General features: G+C 37.5%; 2 protein-coding genes across 6 annotated transcripts in view; one reads left to right on the forward strand and one right to left on the reverse strand.

The window, feature by feature from the left end:
- Positions 1–15302, reverse strand: part of palm3 (paralemmin 3) — a 32128-nt gene extending 16826 nt beyond the window's left edge. Inside the window, exon 1 of one of the 2 annotated variants that reach the window (XM_056750720.1) lies at positions 14901–15302. The gene's annotated coding sequence lies outside the window, so the exon portion shown is untranslated. The remainder of the gene's footprint in view (positions 1–14900) is intronic. The other variant, XM_056750719.1, reaches the window with a different exon arrangement.
- Positions 1–22958, forward strand: part of plppr2b (phospholipid phosphatase related 2b) — an 87826-nt gene that overhangs the window by 41224 nt on the left and 23644 nt on the right. Inside the window, exons 1-2 of one of the 4 annotated variants that reach the window (XM_056750724.1) lie at positions 15320–15448; positions 15717–15824. The exons of 2 other annotated variants lie outside the window; for them this stretch is intronic. The gene's annotated coding sequence lies outside the window, so the exon portion shown is untranslated. Of the gene's footprint in view, positions 1–15319; positions 15449–15716; positions 15825–18277; positions 18406–22958 lie in introns of those variants that run through there. One more of the 4 variants, XM_056750725.1, reaches the window with a different exon arrangement.

Genomic DNA, 22958 nt, shown 5'->3' on the forward strand with positions numbered 1-22958 from the left:
AGGGAAAGGAAACACATCTGTGTTCAACTAACCTTGCACGCCAGAGTCGAAACGCCAACAGGAAGCTGCATTGATGCGATCGCTGAGTGTTTTGAGTCTTGACCTGACAGCATTTTCATATTCTACGTTTGTGCATGATGAGAATTTCAATGAGCCGTTGGGAGCTTATTACCAGGCGCCAACAGTGTTTAAGACTAAAACAATATCAACATTTTCAGATACTTCTATGGCAACTGCAAATTGGCGTTTTTCTTAATATTAAAGCCATCTGTTCAAAAGCAAGCTTCTGTTTACACCAGCAACTTATTTAAGCCATTAAAAGCTTCCTAGTGGCTGTTTATACAAGCTCTTGCACTCCATCTGCACGGTTCCATAATGTGCCACTGTTTTTAATCGTCATCATCATTAGCACTGAGTTTTAACATCTTGTGTCGAGTTAAAAACAGCTTAACTTTTAAAAATGTTTGTTAAAAGTCCTGTGCGAACAGCTCCTTTTGTTGCATCGTAACCGAAATGAAATTGTAAATACATCACATCTTTTGGAACACTGGTAGTTGGTGTCTAGCTAAAACAAACTGGTCAGGAGGTATCAATCTGATAGACTTCCTTACAATAAATTCAATTAACCATGGATTTAGAGTTAGTGTAAACAATTTAATGGTAGATTAATTACCATTTGTACTCATGACAGTTTTAAACATCATGATTTAAACTGTGGTCACGATTACCGTGAATTTACTATAGTAACCAGCGTGTTTTTTCTGTTTCGTTTGTAGTAAAACTACTGTATGGTAACTCTTAACGTCTATCCAGCCCCAAACAAGTTTTTGAAGTAGGAACAGCTAGAAGCCAGCAACCATTTAAAGCATACTGCTCATTGTGCTGCATTCTGGGAGTGTGTAATTATGATCCCTACAGTTTGCAACAGCCTTCACACCTGTGAGGCTTTAAAATGCTGCCCGTGTAGACAACTCACTATATTTGGAACAAAGCTTTACTGTACCTGGAAAACAAATCAACATGCAAATATGCATCTAACAATGACTCTGTGTTTTGCAGTTCGGATGGATTGCTAAAGACATGAGTGTTAATCTGTGTTAACATGACATCAGTAACTGTTGTTGAAAGATCTACGTGACACACGTTCACATTTCATATACAGACACGCCTGACACATCAGCATATTTATGCTATTCGTCTTAGATCAGGACTATTAAAGCTCTTTACTCTGAGAAGCAATACAATAAAAACATGTTCTTCATTGAATGGTGTTTTTCATATTTTGTCTGGTTCTGAATCACAATTGATCGTCTTGTGCACCAGCGAAGGCGAAGCTCTTTGTGGAAGCTTCCAAAAACAATAATATCAACTATGCAAATATTTTTTTCAGAACCATCTATTTCTAGCGGCATAAAGGAGGCAGAGATTATATATACGTATATACAATGGGGGTATGCGTGTACGAATGCGCTGCAATTGTGCAAATAGAAGGAACTTTAACAATGACATACCTACAGAATTACCAGTGAATGCATTTACTCATCATTCAAACAACATGAATGAATTCAAGTGCTGTTTCCTGGCTGGATTTCTTGCTGTTAGCCTGAGATTGCAGATTTAGTAAATAAGCATTGACAAAAATATGAGAAATCAGGAGACAAATGAGTCGGGTGAAGAGTGTGGAGCAGTTTTGTTGTTGCTTTTAAAGAATATCCAATGCCTTAATTGACATCGTTTTGACAGTTGTTGTTGACCCTGTCTGGTTCTGGTTTGTGTTTGACTAGTGTCTAATAATACAACTATTGATATTTATTTTAATATTAATTTGAATTATCAGTTTATTTTTTAATAATTATATTAAATGAATGATTTGTTGAATTTTGTTGTATGCTTATTATTTTTAAATAAACAATTTGTTAAATGGTAAAGTAGCTCGGTCGCATTTAAACAAACCGTATGGCACACCGACGTCTAGCGGTTGAGCGTGGTATCGCAGTCTAAATTCGAAATACTGGAGAGGCAAGTTTAGCCAAGTAATTGTTGTTTTCTGTTTCTTTTGATTGTTATCAGAAAGAATCTACATGCACTGTATGATGTGTGAATGTGTACCGGAAGTTTGGTTGTGGTCACAAAAGTACGCATGCGCAGTAACGTTTGTTTATGTTGTAATTTTGAACCTTGTAACTCGCTTTGCATGAAAATGAGGAATTTCTTCTGCTGTAGAGTTTTTAACGTTTCATTCCCATTCAAATGAATTTTTATTTCCATGGCACTTTAACATCCTACTGTTATGATATGACTCGCCCCAAAATCAAGTTCTGTTATCATTTCCATAACATTTTAAACCCTTTAGAAAGAGTTTAAAGGGATAGTTTCTGTCACTGTAATATGTGACTCATTCACCCTCGTGTTGTTCAAAACCAGTTTATGACTTTGTCTTCTGTTAAACACAAAATAAGATGTGGTTTCGTCTCCATACAGTAGAGGTCAGTGGGGGCAAAATACCAGCGTTCTTCAAAATATATTTTGTGTTCAGCAGAAGAAAAAGTCATACAAGTGACATGAGAATGAATAAATGATGAAAGAATTTTTACTTTTGGAGTGACTATCCCTTTATGATCCTGTAATACATCTCATGGAAGGAAGGAGTCGGGAACCGGCAAACATTTAAACATTTAATAACAGAAATAAAAACAGCCGGCGGCCCCTCACGGACGACCGCCGGCGAACAAAACACTAGAACATAAATACATATACGGTCCTCTCTCTTCGACGGTCTGGTCTGCTCGTTCTCTTATATGCTCCCAATCTCCTACGTGATTCGAGGCCGGTGTGCGCACAGCTGGCGCTAATTCACAACTACTCACCGGACTCGAACCACGGTCTCACCCCGCCTACTCTACTACAGATCCTCTTTTGGCGGCTAACTTTAATGTAATGTAATGCAAAATGGGATTTATATTATATTCCTACTGAAATGTGGTCTAAACAATAAACAATAAATAAAACAGCTAACTCGTTTTCATTTCTTTTTAACTTTGTGTTTTCTTTTACCACAAGTGCTTGGTTGATATTTCTGACTGTATTGGCGCTGGGGGCGGCTGTATCGCTCCTCTATGAGAGTATTGATTCACTGCGGTTCTTTTTCACAGCCTGGCCCCGTTTCAGTCCTCCTCAGGCCAGAGACGCCCAAATCAGGTTTTTGGAACTTGACCGTAGTGCTGCAGAAAAGTGCGGGTGTGCGGCTGAATGTTTGTCTGTGAACGCTGGGGGGGTATGAAAGGAATTTAAAACGTTTAGTACACCGGTTGTAACCGTGCACTGACGTCTGGATGAGTGAATGAAAACATTCCGATGAAACCAACGGATGTTTTTCACAAATTGCTCAACTTTTGCAAGACAACCCCTGAGGCAGATTCTAAAGGGCGATATCACAATGGTACAATGACAAGCAAACTTGGGAAACACAGAAAAACGAGACAATCTGCTGTTTTCTCATACAGTAGGTGCGGACGGTGCATACCGATGTCTGTCTCCTGGTAATATGTACGGTCACATTTTTAGCATTCAGGTATGTTTCTTGAAAGTCTGCCATTATTGACTTGTATTAATAAAATACACATTATAAAAGACCTCGTTTTATGGGGCGTGCATGCCGCATACATAAAATGAATTGTAAAAATAGCCTCCGACTCTGGGAAAAGATCTCATTTAAATTCTCTATTAACCATTAGTTCCATGCAGCTGTGATCTCTTATTTATTGAATTAATTGTGGAGCCTGACCTGCTGTCTGAGAAACTTAAGCCCAGGCTTTATTAATTTCCATCTCCAGTCGACTTTATTTCACCCTTTGGCCTGCATTTCAGTCCAGTAACTGGTGTAATAACATTAAACGTCTCTAGGGATGAGCAGAAGTTGCTGGCCGGCGGACAGCATCGGTCTCTCCTAGCGTCCCTCTTGCCTGGGATGTTATTGGACTGCGTAGGGAGGTTAGAAACGGATCAATAGCTTCTCTGTCAGGTGCTCCTCTGTGCTAAACCTTAGTGGCTCCTTACAATAGAGTCTCTGTTTGGACGGGAACAAGCTGTTGACAACCTCCACAGTTTATAGTCTGTAAAATCCTCCACGACGTCCCACACCCAACCAGAACTCAACGGGACTATCGCAATTTAGCAAAAAAAATGTAACAATGTCGACTGTGGAGGTCAGAAATCATTTATATTAGACGTAGCATGCTAAAGCTATATGATGTTATAATTTAAAGGTGCAACGTGGAAGATTGAGGAGGATCTATTGACAGAAATATAATATACATAACTGTGTCGTCGGAGGTGTATAAATACCTTACTCTAATGAAGTTATTATTACCTTAAAATGAGTTATTACTCTATCTGCATACACAGCGGGTCCCCTTACATGGAATTCGCCATGTTGTTTCTACAGTAGCCCTGAACGGACAAACTACTCTACAGAGTGTTTCGTAAATATATTTTCTCCTTCGGCAAAGAATAAAGACATGATGTCATCTTAGTCCTGTGTCAGCCACCGTAGTGCTTTGAAAGCGAGGGGTAGTGTGAGCTGTTGGTTGCACAACCTCACCGCTAGATGCCGCTAAATGTCATACACTTGACCTTTAAGCTGTAAAGGTTTTTTTAAAGACCTTTTTCCTCTCTATCGCCATCTCGGTTTGAAACATGAAATAAAATCTCATATCTCTGTTTCTGGATTTTTTTGCTGTTATAAGAAATCATTTTTACTAGTCACACTTTATGTTTGTCACTGGGCTTTCAAATATCTAATCAATAAAAAGCACTATTGACTATTTAGTCACTTAAAAAGCACTTTTTTTTTTCATTTTCTGAAGAACAGCCAATTGGACATCAGAGGTTTTGGAAGAACACCAACATTATGTTGGTCAAAGTTAAATAACGCCATGACATCACCTGTGAAATTGCACCTGGCAGCTCAAATAAAAAAATCAATATAAGCTTATCGCTCCAAATCGGCCTAAAGTACGAATTTCAAGTGTTTATCACTGAACATTTATTGTCTTGCTCAATAACAGATTTTTGTTCATTTTTAACATAAGAAAAGTTACAAACTGCAGCAGATAATTTGCAGAAGGCGACATTATTGGATATTTTGAATACTTTATATTGAATATAAACTTCTGTAAAGTTCCTTCAAAGTAAATGTAGTACGTGAGATCTCTTTGGACAACTGAATGTGGTGTGAATGCTAATTGTTGTGTTGGATATCAAAGGTCTATTTAGAGAGAATGCTCAAGGTTTTACATAAGAAATAACTCAAGATAAATCAGTAAGTCTGAAAATCATCACACTGAGGTTCTTGTCAACAGGTTTGCAGACTTAAGGAGTACGGCTGTCATCTGCCAGCTTAACAGTAGAGCTGCGACTTAACACTGCGTAATATTTCATTTTAGTTGTGTGTGTCCGCTGGAGTAGACACTAGAATGTCTGTTTTAGATAAGCAAGCTTTATTTAATCAATTTAGGATGTTTGAAGAGGGGTGGAGGAAATGCTTTTGGAAATGAAGCAACCGTAGGAAAGGTCAGCCCTCATTGACATATATATGATGACAGCTAAGCTAATTATAAACCAGAAAATCCATCAAATCCTGATTCATAAGAGGATTTCTTTTGGAACCGTTTTGTGACTGAATGCTTCAGAAACTGAACATGGCTACAAGTTGCCAAACTCTGTTTGTAATCTCCTGAAGTTGGATTACTTTCGTCAAATCCAGTAGGTTTCATCACCACCGATTCTGTTTTGGAGGCTTCTTTATCAGGCCGAGAGAAAAAAGGCTCGTTTGAACATCTTACGAGAAACACGGCCATCAGAAAGCACAGGCTGTGGATTGAGATGTGACTCGTGTCGTGAGTCTTGATAACCACAAGCCACACCGCAGGAAGACGTGCAAAGAGCACAATAGATGTCGGTGGCACGATATTTCAGCGGATGTCAGGCGTTATAAATTAATCATACAGGAATTGATTCGGTTTCATTGTTGTTCATGTTAACTGCATTTTTAAATAAATTTAGAGACGCAAAGTTGTTTCGTGACACAGGGATTGCTGCAAAGGATTAGGTATTTATTATGGTGCAAACACAATTCTGACTAAAATGTGTTTTTTGCTTTTTTATTTTCCTCTTTCTGTGACACACAGGTTACAGACAGGAAGGGAAGAGCCCTTGTCAAGGAGAGGAACGTAAACTTGAATTCTCTCACTATTCATCTGCCCATTTTTTAATTCGATCCTCCATCTCCAATTCAAAACAACACCTTCCAGCTATGTTTTATCTGCCGTTTAATTTTACCCAAACTTCTTTCTTGTTCTTTTTTTAACTGTGTGATGAAACTCTGGATGTTTGTCAGCTGTGTTCATTGATGTATAAACTTCGCGTCTCAAAGTTTCTCAAGCCATTCCTTAAGGGAAATATTATAGAATATTATATACATTATAGAAGTCATAAGATTGACTCGTGAATTTTGAGATATAGACACTAGGGTAACCACGTGTATACCCAAATAAATCATTGTTTTTTCTTTAGAACATTTGAAAACTCTTATTTTATAAGGAAGATTTCTCAAAATGTGTCGTTGGGACAAACTCAGAAATTCTCAAAATACTTTGCATGACCCGTTACACGGCTACAAAATGAATGTAGAATGCACAGCTCAGATAATCTAGTCTTTATCTTATTTTATTAAACCAGCTGTGTTTCCAGGTAAAAAAGTGCACTTTAATATTAATAAGTAATACTTACAATGTACTTAAAGTGATCTATTATGACTAGAGATGCGCCGATTGTAATTTTCTTTGCATTCCTGTGTCAGTCATCGGAGACTTGCGGTGGACCCAGACACGAGTATAAACGAGCCAAATCTCGGTCTCTGGCTGGTCAGTCGGTGCACCTCGAAATGTACAATTAATATATTAATATATACTTCGTATATTACAAATAAAGTTTTTATGGTACTACTTATCATGTTATTTTAAAATAGTGCTGCTTATACGCTTGGATTTTATTACACTATTAAGTGTAAAATAAGTGTGTAAAATAGGCCACTTTAAGTAAATTCAACGTTATGTATACATCGCGTTTTACAATGTTGCATTGTTTCAAAGCAGCTTTACAGGAAAATACACAAAGAAATAGGAAAATAAAGTGTGTGGAGTACAACAGTACAGTAAAAACTAAGTGTGTTATAGTGCACTTCAACCTGGGTTACACCACATTACATTATGTTTAGTGTAGTTCTCTATATCATAACTGTGAAAATGCAACCTAGGCATTCAAATGCATGCTTTATCAATGTCAAATATAGTTGACCTGTAAATCATTTTGTATATCAAGAACATTATTTCTAAGCGAAAAAAGACAGTAAGAGCAAGTAACAAAGGAGACCCAGATGGAGAGACATCTGTTCTGACGGGCCCTGACAGCACCTTGAGACTTCAGGTAGTAAAGAGCACGTCACTGCCAGATGAAAACGCCCGACATTCCTCTGCTACTCACTTCATCCTGACGAATGCCAACTAACAGTTCCGCTAAAGATACAGAGAGCATTAAAATACGTTTTTATACATTTATCGCTTTGGAATGTGTTATATTCAGCTGTTATGCAGTATCTGTGCTGAATCAGCCTATTACTCAGACAGGTTCAGATGACATCAGCGGTTCATAACAGAACACTAACTTCTTAACTTCTGTGTCACTGAAACTGATGATTTTCCGAACAACAATAGTGTCATATTAACTCACAGCCCTCAGATGAACTACAGACAGATCCTACTGACTGGTTGATATACACTGGTTTTTATAAGAAAGTTAGTTTTCAAAGGAGACAAAACATACTGTGCGATACTAAAGTTTGCAAGGTTTAAATTATATGTGAAAAACTAGGTTAACAAACATGCTTTTCAGTCTAGTCGGACGGCACTTCCTGTGGGTACTGCAAAGCTTTCCTGTGCTCTCATGATTTTAGTTAGAATATGTTAAGTAGTTCTATATAAATAAATAACCAAATGTTAAATTGTAAAAGTAAGTTGAATTGAAAAGCCTCCAAATGTTGGAGATGATGCTAGTAATGATGTTGTGTTAGGAATACAATTAATGTTTAGGCAACTAGAATGAAGTCGTGGTTGTGTTATGTCAACCCATCATAAGGTCAAAAATGGACAGAACCAACTGTTGGGTTATAAATGAACCAAGTTGTTTCAGTCCAAAATGCTGGGTTGTTTTAATGGTTCAAATACAACTATATTCTGGGTTAATTTAACCCAACAGTTGGGTGTCCATTTTTGACCCATTGATGGGTTGAAATAACCCAAGTGTGTGGATGATCAAGAATGTAAGGTCCCATTTAAAACCATTTTGACCCAGAAAAAGCTATAATGCGATTGAATTGCTATTGCTAAAAGTAATATATTTTGGTCATAATTTCTCCACATTTTATGATACTTCAGTTAAACCCTCAACTTTCACATTTGTATAAGCTGTACTGAAATATATTTATTTTTTTGAAAATTAACCCAGAGTGCTTTGTTCAATTACGCAGGATATTCAAACCCAAACAAAATATTTAAAAGAAACGTTCACGAAATAATGTGGATTTGACTGAGAAAATATGTGCATTTAAAATCTGGATGGTAACATATTATTGTAATTCAAAGCACAAATATTTGTGATCAGGCAGTTATTGTGTATTAAAGGAAAAAGGCCGGCGTACCAATATAGCCAGAAAATTAGGCATAATCAGAATTTAAATATGTAAAACAAGAGAGAAAACTCCTTAAAATTCATCCCAAATTCGGCCTCATTTCTTCATTTTGAATTTAATTTCCACAAATAGTAAGTCACGGTCAATGATTAAACGCCTCTTGTTCCCCAACGGGAAATCAAAAACACACTCGGCCTCCAAAGAGTCTCACGCTTGCTGTGTGAAACGTTTCAAAATATTCCGCCGGATGTTCTTAAGATCATAACAGGCAGGCAAAGCGACATGTAATGACTTGTTGCTGTTATTATCTCGGATTAGTGATTTTCTTAAACCGGTTTAGAGAAGAATGTGAGACTAGCCTAATCCTGTCTAAACCATACACACAGCCATCTGTACATACTTCCTCAAGCATGTCATTATAGTCCGCAAGACACAATTATTGACCTTCCTCGCATGCTTGTGTCCACTTACACGTGGCCTTGATTCAGCTACACAGCTAAAATAGTCTCAGAGAAAACAGAATGGTGTGTAAACCCAGCGATGGGATGAACAATGGCTTTAGTTTAGTCCATTAGTTAATAATGATGTGGTCCATTGGATGGATATGTGGAACAGTTTTGGAATGAGTTTCAGTGAGCCCATATGTTTTATGAAATGTACATTACTGGCTGATCTATTGAGCAAATGAAAAGCAGTTATGAGCTGGTAATTGTGGGAAATTAAAAACGAGGATGGGAGCAATTATATTTGATCACTTTAAAGGGATAGTTCTTTCTTAATTCCTTCATCATTTATTGACTGTATTGTCATTTCAAACCTTTCTTCTTCTGCAGATCACAAAAGATATATTGAAAAATGTTGGTAACCAAAAGCACTGGCCCACGTTGGGTTTCATCTTTGTGTTCCACAGAAGAACGTCATAACTTTATTAATTACATGTTGCTTTTATTACTCTTAAGACACATTAATGATCTTTCTTAACATAATCTCTCTTTGTATTTTACTTGCTTTACATCTTAAACTCTGCACAGATCACATTATAGATGTAACACAATGTTGTGTTGACTGTATGCCTGTCCATTTGTACACGTGTGCAGAAATCATGTGTTGCTTTGATTGTTTTCACCCTATCGAAAAGATATCAGCATTTTAGAGTCATTGTTTTGTCTCAGAGGATAACGTGTCTAAAGTTAAGCTCACACGTGCTTTTGCCCTTGAAATAGAAATGCATTATTAACACCGGTCACAAATCACAGCGACTGTCAACAAAATATGACCCTCAAAATACAAAGCTGATATAATAAGGCCTCATTTTAAAACCCCAAGCAAGCACATTTTATTCAAAACACATTTTATTTAAAATACTTTTAAAAGGTTTTTCCTAAATAAAGAAACGTATTTTCTCTTCCGCTGCCTCTGCAAACTCACAACCTGTTCGGTTATCTTTGACTGACAGCATCAGGTAATTACGCCTGATAGTTCAACCCACTTTACAATGTACTGTAACATCAAACTACACTTAAGTCTTAGAGGGATACTCCACCCAAAAATGAAAAGTCTGCCATGAATTACTCCCAAAGTTGTTGCAAACTTGTATCGTGTATCATGGTAGTGGATGATGTTCCAGAAATCTCACTTGCTAACATTTTTCCAAATATCTTTCTTTGAACAAAACATGTACACATGTTTGGAAAAACTTGAGGGTGGAGTATACCTTAAAGCAAACTACTACATCTTGGCAAACCTCATAGCGGTTTTCTACAAACCCTTGAAACATCAAGAGATAATAGAGAGGTGGTGAAAAGGTCAGAAAACATTGATGGCACTCCACAGTCGAGTCAATAAAACAGCTGAGGTAACATACACGACAGATAATAGTTTAATTTGTCACAGAGGTAAAAAAGATTTAAGAATTGTCTGGAGCAGAGCAAATAATCCATTTAATGATCACATCTGTGATTACGGCTGCAACAATTAAAGAGATTTTGTCATCAATTCTGTCATCATTTACTCATCCTTATTATAAAACCTGTATGAGTTTCTTTCTTCTGCGAACACAAAACAAGATATTTTGAAGAATGCTTGTAACCAAATAACACTGAACCCCATTGACTTCCATTGTATTATGAACACAAAACCAACATTTCTTAAAATATCTTTAAGATCTTTTTATTTACTGTCCCTTTAAATCAGATCTCAGCCCATAAACTGTGATTCATGTTTCACATCACATGAGTCCTGGCTCTCAATGAGAAAATCTGGGATTATTCCATTACTAACACATTACTTGTCGCACCAGTCACTTGTAACGTAGCTGGTGGAACGCCCGAAAAGTGCTTCCTGCCATTATAATCAAGGCGTGGATAAGGTGTAAAAGATTTATTTTGCTGCGTGGTTTTGTAGTGCCAGATTTGACAGTCGGTGAGTAAACACTGAACAGCAGGGCTATTATAGTCATAGAAACTTCATTTAGTGAGTACAATAGGATACTGCTCACTTTTGTGTGTCATGCTGCTAAAAAGGTCAAGGTGAAGTTATGGCGGAATTTTGATTTGCAGATAAAAAAAAGTGGTGCAGGAAAAAATCTTTACTTGTTTTAGATCGTAAAAATGTGATAATGGTACAAAATGAAAGTATTTTTTGTCATAATCATGCAGTCATATCGGCAGATTATCAGTCTTTATCAAAAATGAGAAACCAAAAGGGTGATAAAAGCATGTCTTTCATAGCACAAGCTGAAGATAAATGATACCAGGCTTCTGTTCATTAATAATTACAAGCATCCTTAACTGCCCTTCATGCATGCAGAAAAAGTTATTAAGGTGGCACACCAACAGCTTCAAAAATGTTTGCGGCTCCATACGGCAGAGATGACAGAAGGGCTGTGACCTCGTATCCTTCATGCGCTGCAGAGTGTCGCTGCGTTTGTACAATTGCTGAATATTTTTGTGTCAAATTTTAGAGTTCAAGACAAAGTACGTACTTTTATAGAATCCGTTTAATAAATAGATGGCAGTGGTTTAAAGGAACAGTTCACCCAAAAGTGATGGTTGTATGGTGGTCAATGCTGGCCAAGAACTGTTACAAGCATTCTTCCAAATCTCTTTTTCCTGTGTTTATGAGAACGAGGAAATTATAACAACTCGAGGGTGAGTAAATGACAACATAATTTTTATAATTGGGAACGGTCCCTTTAAAGATCCTGATGTATAAACATGTTTCCTATGAATTCTTCTTAAAAGAACTAAATCTCTTTTAAAAACCGATTATTAAAGAATACAAATTTATAGTCACATCGGGTCCAATTCACAAAGATCTTCCTATAAAGCCAAAACAACACAGCACGCAGCGAAACCTCTCAGGAGTCACCAAGCCAGCCAGAAAATCATTTGACAGACCGAGTCACTAAACTTCAGATGTATTACCTGCAGGCTTCCTAAAGCCAGACAGCTTCACTTTCATGATGTAATAACAAGATCTGAGTGACACGGAGTCCATAGGGATCTGATGGTGAAAATAACTAATGAAACGTAGATGAGAAACAGCTAGATATGTACTTTATTGTTTATTTAGCCTACTCTTTCCTCCAGTGAGAACGGGAAAGTCTGAATTGCGTTCGCTATAGCACCATATAATGCACACCTGTGCAATGTCTGCTTTGTTTTAGCACCCAATTCGCTAACCTCTCTCATCATTTCATATCATATCTTATTTACACTGGTCATTAAATACAGTTGGCAATTCTATGGGCTATAACCACATATTAAACCACACGTTACTGTTTACAATACATAAATAATCTTATTATAAACTTTTCTTTGCGTGAGCATGTGCACAAAAATCATTAACATGGTGCTGCCTCTCCATCTCCACAGCGGTTCCCCATCAAAAGTAAACACGTCTCCTGCAGCTAGCCAATTCTTTTACCAGCGGGTGTCTGTGAAACACACACGTCCTGAGACAGCAGCCGGATACAATGGGGGAAATATAGTCTCTGTACAATTACACACAGAGGAACAGCTCCTCAGGCTGTTGTAGAGATGCTCTCTGGAAGACGGAATCGAAACTTAGGATCCAAAATGAAATGTGTCTGATGGGAAGTCTCAAAGTAGATTTGTTCATAATGCCAAAAGCAATTATGGCCCTTCTTAGGCATGTGGTCTCACAGGCGTGTTTTTTTACGTTATTCTTCACCGATACTGTCAGTACACATTTGGGTTGTATTTTCCGTATGAAAAGACCTATCATAGTATTTTATCATCTCCTAGCTTATTCCGCAGGCCTGGGAGGTAAAGTAAAAATGAAAAATTCATCGTGATTTGTTGGGATGGTTCAACCAAAAATAAATTCTGTCATAATTTATTCACCCTTGTCATAACATGACCTTCTTCTATGGAACACAAATGAAGATATTTTTTGTCCATACAATAAAAGTCAATGAGGATCGGTTTTGTTTGGTTACCAACGTTCTTCAAAATATCTCCTTTTGAGCAGAAGAAAGAAAGTCACACAAGATAACAACGATATGAGGGTGAATAAATGAAGCAAGAATTTTCATTTTTGGGTGAATTATTATTGTCTTAACAGGTATGATCAGGATAAACCGTATTATTGACTACAGGCCTAAATCTAGCTGGGAAACTGTAGCAGAAAGTCAACTAAAAACTACACAAAAGTTATAAGCACAAGAGAGGAGAGCAGTTTATCACTGTCTGTCAAAAATGTTTCCAGTGTCCTGCTTCCAATCCAGAGGCACAGCAATGCTTCAAACTGGACTGGTCATTTTTCTTGGTGTAAGTGTGTGTTTGACAGCGTGGCGACCCCGTGACACCCAAGACTTTCTTTCAGCAAACGGAGCATCCATCATCTACGATTCTCTGAATGCCCGGCGGTTGACTGAAACCGCTGTCGTTCGGTCTCATTCATTCTCTCACCGTTGTCTGTATCACCCAATAATCTCCCGCTGACTTATTTTCACTTTTGAAATCTCCTCCGGGCTTTCCACTCCGGTGGACCTGAACGCTCGTTCAAGTTCTTCCCTTCATGGGTGAGAAAGCACCTCAACAACTTGAAACTTCCAGCTCGGCCAGAGCTGTTGTATATACATTTCAAATCCTCTGTTTTCTGTTCTTGCACAGACAAGCAGTCGTTTAAAGAAAGTGAAGAAACCTCCGGGTATATTCTCTCTCCGTCTAATTCAATTCCAGAGATTTTAACACTAATATACATACAGTGTATCCTCTGTAGTCTATGAAAAAGACTTTTGCTTTTGGATTACTGTGGATGACTGGAACGGATCTATCACCTTAAATTAAGGTACTGATCCTTGAATCAAATGACAACTGATAGCTTGTAAAAACTAAACTGATGTATTTAGCTCTGTTGTCACGCTGGATGATGGGATTAACTGTAAAGGGTGTTACAAACTCCCACCGTACACACAGAGACACCTGCTTGGCATATCAAGTGATATCAGTCCATGTGAGATTAAGTTCAGATAAGAGTTTCGAGAATTATTCTCCTATTTCTTTGAAGCATTTTCAATTAATATGTCATCTCCTTCAAGCTGTGTAAGAAGTATTTGTTCTCATTTATTTTCTTGTCAGTTTAATGCTTTAAAAGATCCTTTTGTACTTGCTGTTTCATTGTGATGGGGAATAAAAAAACAACCTTGAACTTCTTAAATTCAAATGCACCCCTTAGGAAAATGAACCTTAGTTTTATTATAAAAGAAGCGTAGTGAGCTAGCATATGTATTAGAATAGTTTAACTACAAATGTAATACTTAAACTTTACTATATTAAGCCGATTGTTACTATAAAAGCAAAAAACTGTGGTCAACAGTTAAATAATAGTATATATTTCGTTGGGTATTTTCTATGTTTAAAACATATATGTAAAAAGTAATTGTATGTATTTTTGATCAGATCTTTATTCTTGATCTTTGATGAATGAGGGGAATCTTACGTTACGTTATCATGCGCCGTTCTAATCGAGAACGCGCGCAACGGACGCGACTTCGGTTATGCACGTGCTCGCGCAAAGATCAAAACAAGTATATTAATACAAAATCAAAACAGATTCATGTTTCTAATCAAAGACAATGTGAGACACGAATCCGAAATCTTAAAAAAAAATCGTTAAGACGTCTTACCTGTTGCACGTGGCCTCTTGAGTATATCCCTCCGAATGAGTGTGAAAAGTCAAAAAAGAAAGTGTAAAAACAGCGGAACTAACACCGTTCAAATCACGTTTTTCTCTCGAAACATTTAATCCACAAAGTTGAAATCGTTTCCCCAGCTGAAGCAGCAGCACAAACACCTGAGGAGATTCGCCCGGAGCGCGGGCACGCGTCGATGACTTCAGCTCGACAATAAACCGGTCCGTCAAAATCTGCTGCCGACCTCCACACACGCACTTATCGCATAAAGTGTTACAATTGTGTTACAATCATCGGCTGACTAGTTTGTGTATTTCCCACCTCACGCACATCGGTTGAAGGGGTTGTGAGGTGTCTGGTTACCTGCTTCAGTTCCTGTTTGTGAGGCGCAACCCACTTCTGCTACCAGCTTTCCGTTCTCTTCATTAAACTGCCAGGCTTGCTTTTATTTGTTTTTTAGACCTGTTAAACATTAACCCCTCATGTGGTGTGTGTGGTTAAGCGACTATTGACCCGTTTACAAAACTGGTGCATCGACTAAAGTAAGTTTACAGAGCATCTGATGACATTAATCAGTTATACACGTAAACCATTCAGTTATTTGTTCAATTAATTTGTCTTACGATCGTGTTAAAATATGTCCAATCTGATAAAACTTCAATATGGACCTACATGTCTACAGCATCCGTGCATTTGTGGACTTCAAGAAGTGTAATGACCTTTTCTCATTCAATGAAATGAGGAATCTGTTTTGAACTCAGATTTGAAATTGAGATTTATTTGTTTTACCCCCTTTTTATGCAATGACAGCATGGACTCCAGAAGTTTGTGCTAAACCCAATGAGGCATGTAGTCCCGGCATGATTTGAAGGCTTTCCAAAAAGCATCTTTACCCAAGCAGCTAGGCCATCTGACCTGGTAAGTCCAAAAATATTGCAAATTTGACAAACGAGCTAGAAAAAGTGCCAAATGTTAAAATAATACATTACATTGCATTGCAAATTCATTACATCGATCCTTAAACATTGTGTATATTTATGAATCCACACAGCCTGATTATTTTAAGAACTTTTATGCGTGTAGTCTAAAACGCTCTTGCAAAAGATTTTTCCCATTATAAATGATCATCATAACAACTAGAATATTTATTTTTGGCATGAGCCTATTTTATTTCAATGACAGCATATATCTGAGCTATGGACCGATTGCATTCTGTTTTTTTTTTTATAAATGATCCATTTCTGTTTAAAATTCCACTGCTGTTCCTGTATAAAATTGACTTGGTAACCGTCCACATGACGTAAATCTGGGTGTGCAAGTTTAGGCGACCTACTTTTGATCCCTGGTGTAATGCACTGGTGGTTTGAGGCATCTAAGAAGTGGTGAAATTTGTGAGAAATGTGTAAGAATAGTGCCTGTTCCACAGCATGGCCGAAGTCTCAGCGTTCTGTCAACAACTGGGTTTCCTTCTGTTTTCTGTGTTTATTATCTGATAAAGATTGAATGGAAGGAGGGAAACCGTTGAGCAGCATGAGAACTAAAGTGGCAGGTCTTAAAAATAAAGGCTGGAAGCGGAAATGGTTGTTGAACACAAAGCTCTTTAACACTGCAGAATAAATATTTTCTCCAGCTTTTCAATAACTCCAGTAAATGTTGATTCCGGGTTTGCAAACAACAGAGGAAAAATGCGGTCGGTCATTAATGCCGTCTGTTAATGTGCACTTGCCACCATGCATAGTCCACAAAACCGTAGATTGTCTCATTTGTCTTTTAAAGTCTTAAGAAGGGTGCTCACAACTCCAAGGTGGACTTTTACCCATTGCATCACCAAAGTGGCCTTATGTGTTTTGTTGGCAGATCCAATAGATGTCTTTGACTTTATACTGACACCTATTGGTGTGGATGAAGCATCACACAAAACACTATTCATTCTTTGAAACGGTGTTACTGTCGTTTTATTTTACTATACCTGTCATTAAGCACCATCTTATTGATTTAAACTTGTTTACTCAGTTCATATAACCAAATGTTTCATTGTTATTTTCTCAATACAGGTTCCGGCCGTGTGCACAACTCAGTCTTCTTTATCTTTCATCAAAATGTATTAACTTACTTCACACTAAAACAACTTTGCTTATAGGTAAACGTCACAAGTCCCTCTTATGTATTTAATCCAGCCTGTGACTTTCACAATCCAGACCTGGATTTTGTTCTCAATGATCATGTTTTAAAGGGGTCATATGACATTGCTACTTATAACACACCAAGGAAAACCGTGCCATTTGACCCCTTTAACTTGAAATGCATCGTTCGTGAAATAGTTTGCGACACAAAACTTTATGAGAATATAATAATTTGCTTTGTTGAGATCCTTTTAGAGTCAATGTTCACCGATTGTTAAAGCTTGTCTTTGCTTTTGTAGCTTTGCTGCAGTCGACATAAAACACTGCAATCGTTAGCATACTGTAGATCGTCTAAGGGATTCTACGATGTTAAGAGTGTTAGGAAACGTCTCTCTCGTGAGGCTCTCTCCTGAGTTTCCATGGGAACTGCGAATCCACCTCCCGCCCTACATGTAGACCTTGTGATATTTTTTAACAATGTCATGCAGAAAAACTAGCTCACTAAAAGGAGTGGGTTGATCGGAGTCTCCCTCTCTCTCCCTCCCTCTCTCTATCTCTCTTATAATTCTCATACGCGGGTGCAATTTGATTCGGCTGCTTTATAAATAACATACCAATGAATGTGTATACGAAACCTCTTCATACAAAGAGAGGCACTTAAAATCTGACAATCTTGTTATTTTTTAATGCTGTGATGCATGACGTCACAAAGCTTGAGCTGCTTATTTTACCTGTATAATATTTTTAATGACACTTAAGCGGCGCTTACATTTGTGCATTTGGCCGAGGCTCTTATACAAAGTGATTTGCATTGCATGGCTTCACATGCTAAACGAAAACCTATGGGATTCCAAGCTTAGCATTGCAAGCAACAGGTTGAGCTTTGAGAAATAGTCACATATGCATGCATGCACGCAAAAAAAATGCATTACATGCAGATATGAGTTTGCACAACTCTACTCCTCGACATCCTTTGCTCGGTGCACTTATTTGCACCCTCCATTGCTTTCTAATCCCTTTTCATTTATTAATCTCTCTCTTCCTCTCTGTCTCAAAAACTCTCAATCCATCATAGTCTAGTAATGAATTAGCTTGATCTCTGCTCTGGATCATCAGTCCAGCTTGTGCACATTGCATCTCTAAATGTTCAGAGGGGTGGCGCTGATGCCATTGGCTATGTGCGTGTGTGTGTGTTTGTCGAGAGAAAGCGAGAGAGAGAAAGAGAGAGAGAAGTATGCTTTTGCCGAAGAGACACCCTGTTTCACGCAGACAGCTGATTTAGGCAGGTGGCTCCCGGTTCATTTGTTCACATCTAGCTGAAATGGTTGTAATATAGCACCTTCACTTCCATCACACCTACAGTACAACCATAAGAGGTAAGCTCTCTCCCTCTCTTTCTCTCTCTCTCTCTAAGTCTGATAGGTTTGTAATGGTGAACGTGCGCTGTGGCCAGATGAATAGATTCAGAGCGTTTGAACGCAACAGAGGCGTTACTCGATCGAGCTCTTGTCAGGAGAAACCTCTAGTTTTTGGGTTCTGACCCACATTGAGGAGTTCACAATGGCACAAAGAGTGTGTTTTTGGAACAAAAGTAGCAATGAAACTCGCTTGATGCAAAGAGTTTTGCAGGAGGAAAAGCTACCTCCTGCAGTATGTGTGTTTGACTTTCTGTACTTGAAGTGTGTTTTTTATGTGTGCATTGATAGTGTAGATACTTAATAGTGTCTTAGTTGTCAATTGTATATTGTAACGTCTTTTGTTTCATGGAAAAAAAATGTTTACATTTACCTATGAAATGCAATCTTATTTGTACAGTAAATTCAATGTGGAAAAGGGTTTACTTAGTGAAGAAACGTAAATCTGTGTGCTGTGTGTGTGAGAAGAAGCCCTAATGCATTCCTATAATCAAAATGCATCATCCTCCAAATTGGAGTCTCAGTCTTGACGCCCACTGTCTGTTCTCTGACCTCATGAATATCAATATTCATTAAAATATTTTAATCAAATTGCCCTGTCCAACTTCCAACTTGATGTGGGGTGTCACAGTGTGACCGTGATATAACCCCCCCCAAGATGATCGATATTGTGTTAATTCTACACATACCGTAATATCATGAACTATTCAGCATCCATTCAAAATTTTGCCTTAAGTGTTACAGTGGTTACCGACTCTCTCTTACGCCTCCACACACTTGTATTATGAGTGTGATTTGTTGACTAAATAACAGACCAAAAATAAATAAATAAAAGATGAATTTCACAGATGGCATCATTTATTTCTTCCAAAATATATGTAATACTGTGATACACACTACCGGAAAATGTGTTTGGGCACGACAACCGTGCAATGAAAACCTGATATTGTGACAGTGTTGAATATGGTATTGAATATTTAAAAGATATTCAGTTGGTTTATAGCAAGTAAATACAAATAAAAAAGAGCAAAACTATAAAGTTAACTTTATTTTTTTTTCGATTATGTGGGCTTGTATTAAAAAATGTAATGAAACGTTTTTGTTTTTTCATCTGTGTTATTGATTTTCTTTACGGCAGTACATTTTTTTTTACAAAAAACAAATAGCACCTTTTCATAAATGGGATTGAACAGGTAATTGACAAATAATAACCCTATATGCTTTGTTTGTAGGATAAAGTAAACATCTGTAAAGTGTTTCATGGATTTTTATGGCAGTATTGATTTTCAAAAAAATCTAAAACCTTGAAAAACCATGAACACCATACAGGTGTTAAATAATATGTAATACTTTGGGATAGATAGAAAGTTGTAATGAAAAGACTACATGCATTGCCACGAATGGCCCTAGCTGGTCAAGGACTGAAGTTTATTCTCAGCCTGGTGTATTGTGATAAAATCCATTTTTGACAACCATTCCAATAATGACACGTACAATAAAAAAAGAATCAAGGCTGATCCATTTTCATGTCTGTCAAATGGACTGTTCAGGTTGGCTGATCTTGCAAAGAATTAGCTGTGATGTTGACCACACTTTTATATTCTCAAAGCTGTTATAGACGTGTCTTGGCAGGCATACAGAGACTGCGAGACTGAAGCAGCCAGTCAGCAGCTGGTACAGAGTATTTTTGCACTGATGCGCAGGACCTGCGTGTCTGTATCTGAATCTGTACCCTGAGCATCTGAGCGCTAACATAACCATTCTGTTTACATCATACATATGAATAAAGGACATGCCTTTGACTCCCTGCTGGTGTTTGAAATGAAAGATAGCTGAAAGAACGAGAAAGAATCACTTGATCTGATCTGATAAGAACCATTCATGTCAAATTTACAGGCTTTCATATATTCAGATATGGGCTGAAATAGCATGTTTTCAATAACGTGATTTCATTTAGAAATTTTCAATACTATTGACTTTTAATGGCAGATTGACAGCTCAGTTTAAGACATTGTTGACATCTCTTCTACTACATTTGTGAGATTTCTGACTCTTTTATATTTGATACGCAGATGAGAGACTCAATCAAAAGTTTCCATTTCCTCTCCACATAATTTCATTTATTTCTAGGAAAAATATTAAAGAGATTTCATGGGCGAATTTTCTGATGGATGGTTCAGTATCATACATTATAACCAGGTGTTAAAATCAGGGTGTATAAATGCATTTACATTTTCAGAAAATTAGTGTTTGCTCAAGGATTTTTAAGGGATAGTTCACCAAAAAATGAAAATGATTTAATCATTTCCTCAAGTTGTTCCAAAAGTGTATAACAAAGGAAGATATTTGGAAGAATGTCAGTAACCAAACAGATCTCATCCCCTATACACTGCCATAGTAGGGAAAATAAATATGATGGGAGTCAATGGAGGATTAGATCCATTTGTTTATTGACATTCTTCCAAGTATTTTCCGTTATGCGTAGCAGAACAAATACATTTATACAGGTTTGGAACAACTTGAGGGTGAGTGATTAACGGCAGAATTTTCTTTTTTGGGCGAACTATCCCTTTAAAGGCCAAGTATGTACTTTTTGTGCCACTATGGAAAGAAAACAAAATGGCAAGTTAATGACTTTTTCAAACACACTTCTATTGTTGGAACAGTCAGGTCGCGCTGCTTTAAACACACATGGCATTGGCTGAACAGATGTTATTATTTCCTGCAATCAAATGAACTGTTTCTGTGGCAATTCTGTTTGGTGCTCCTGCTGGCAAAGAAATTACACCCTTCACCTTTAAATGGAAACAAGTGCTTCAACAGAAAACCTTGTTGCTACAAGGGTTTCAATATGTGCTGAAGCGCTAGAGGAGATTCTTCTCTAGTTATCTTTTCTTATCTTGTTCTTCTCTGTGGTCCTTTTTGTTCCATGTGCATCCCTGAAGTCCTCTTTAGCGTTGACCTGAATTATCTCTCCCTCTCTCTCTCTCTCTCTCTCTTTCTCTCTCTCTCTCTCTCTCTCTCTCTTTCTCTCTCTTTTTCTCTCTCTCTCTCTCTCTCTCTCTCTCTCTCTCTCTCTTTCTCTCCGTTTCTCTCTCTCTCTCTCTCTCGCTCTCTCTTTCTCTCTCTCTCTCTCTCTCTCTCTCTCTCTCTCTCTCTCTCTCTCCCTCTCTCTTTCTCTCTCTCTCTCTCTCTCTCTCTCTCTCTCTTTATCTCTCTCTATGTAGCTAAAATAGTGTTATAAGGAGTTCAGAAGCACAGATGTGTAATGAGGAGAGCAGTAGATTTCTCTTTGAAGATGGATCGCTTGAGCAAGTGAACCTGCGCTGTGTTTGCTTTAAATGTAGTGATCCATTTTTCGGTCTGGTGAGAATTTATCGTGTGTCGACTGTTTTTCAAACTGTTGTTAATTGAAAGAACAACACAGGCAATTTTTTTAAGAAATAAATGGTCAACTTTTATTTTCCAAGTATATGGTTTCTGTCTTTTTGTCATAACTTCTTATTCCTTCAAACCCTTCTACAGCATGTCGCCAGTATGTTTTAAATATATCTTCTTTAAGAAATCCAAGCAATGAAAATCCTGTACTCTTGTATGTTCAACCTAACCTTACGTTGTAAAAAATGCGCTCGAAAAGTGCTAAGATGTTCACCTTTTGTATAGAGATAATATAACAACAGGTTTGGAAGACTGAAAATTTAATCTTTTTGATAAACTATTCATATCTGAACCAAAATATAATTAGTGTCCTTCAGTTATATGATGACCATTATGACTGTGCAGATATATCACATAAACCACATATGAACCAGCTCTTAACATCAGAAGATAATTTTAAATCCTCAAACTGATACTTCCTAAACGTCATTGGTTGGATGTTTCCTATTTCTTATACTTTTAAAACATTAAAGAAGAACTTCAGAACACAAACCAGGAACAAATGTAATGTTTTAATGTAGGCTATAATAAATAGAGTGCATTACATCGCTGTCTTCCCTTTTCAATCTGAGCCTTAGTTTTTTTTCTGAGTTTTGTAAACGGTGACGGCTACAAGATGTTTGCTGCAGGCCTGAGGAGCAAGCGCTGAACACAGAAGCCAAACCTCATGTTTTATTCATCTGTTTTTATCCCTCCATTTCTCTTGCTTTATATAACAATGGTGCAAATAAGATAAAAATCATCTTTCCCTGTGACTGTCACAGTTGCAGAAAAGAGCTTATATTCATGTGGATGGTGTCTATAAATGATGTGTTCTGACCGGAGGGAGACATACTGTATGCCTGTGTGTTTGTCATCTACACATCATACATAGAAGAGAGAGCGGATACTGCTCTCTCGAGGCTCAGTTTCTCTGTCTCTCCGTTCTTAGATGGATGTAGATTCTAATCCCAAATCTTAGTTTCTTGTTTTATAACTCATCTTTTCGTCATGGCTGGTTCTCTGATTTCAGTTCTCTGCCGTCGCTGTGCTGATAATGTTCCTTATGTCGCACTGGGAGGCTGGATTTTATTGTA

Source organism: Triplophysa dalaica, chromosome 6, assembly GCF_015846415.1.
Source record: "Triplophysa dalaica isolate WHDGS20190420 chromosome 6, ASM1584641v1, whole genome shotgun sequence".
NCBI classification, from domain to species: Eukaryota; Metazoa; Chordata; class Actinopteri; order Cypriniformes; family Nemacheilidae; genus Triplophysa; species Triplophysa dalaica.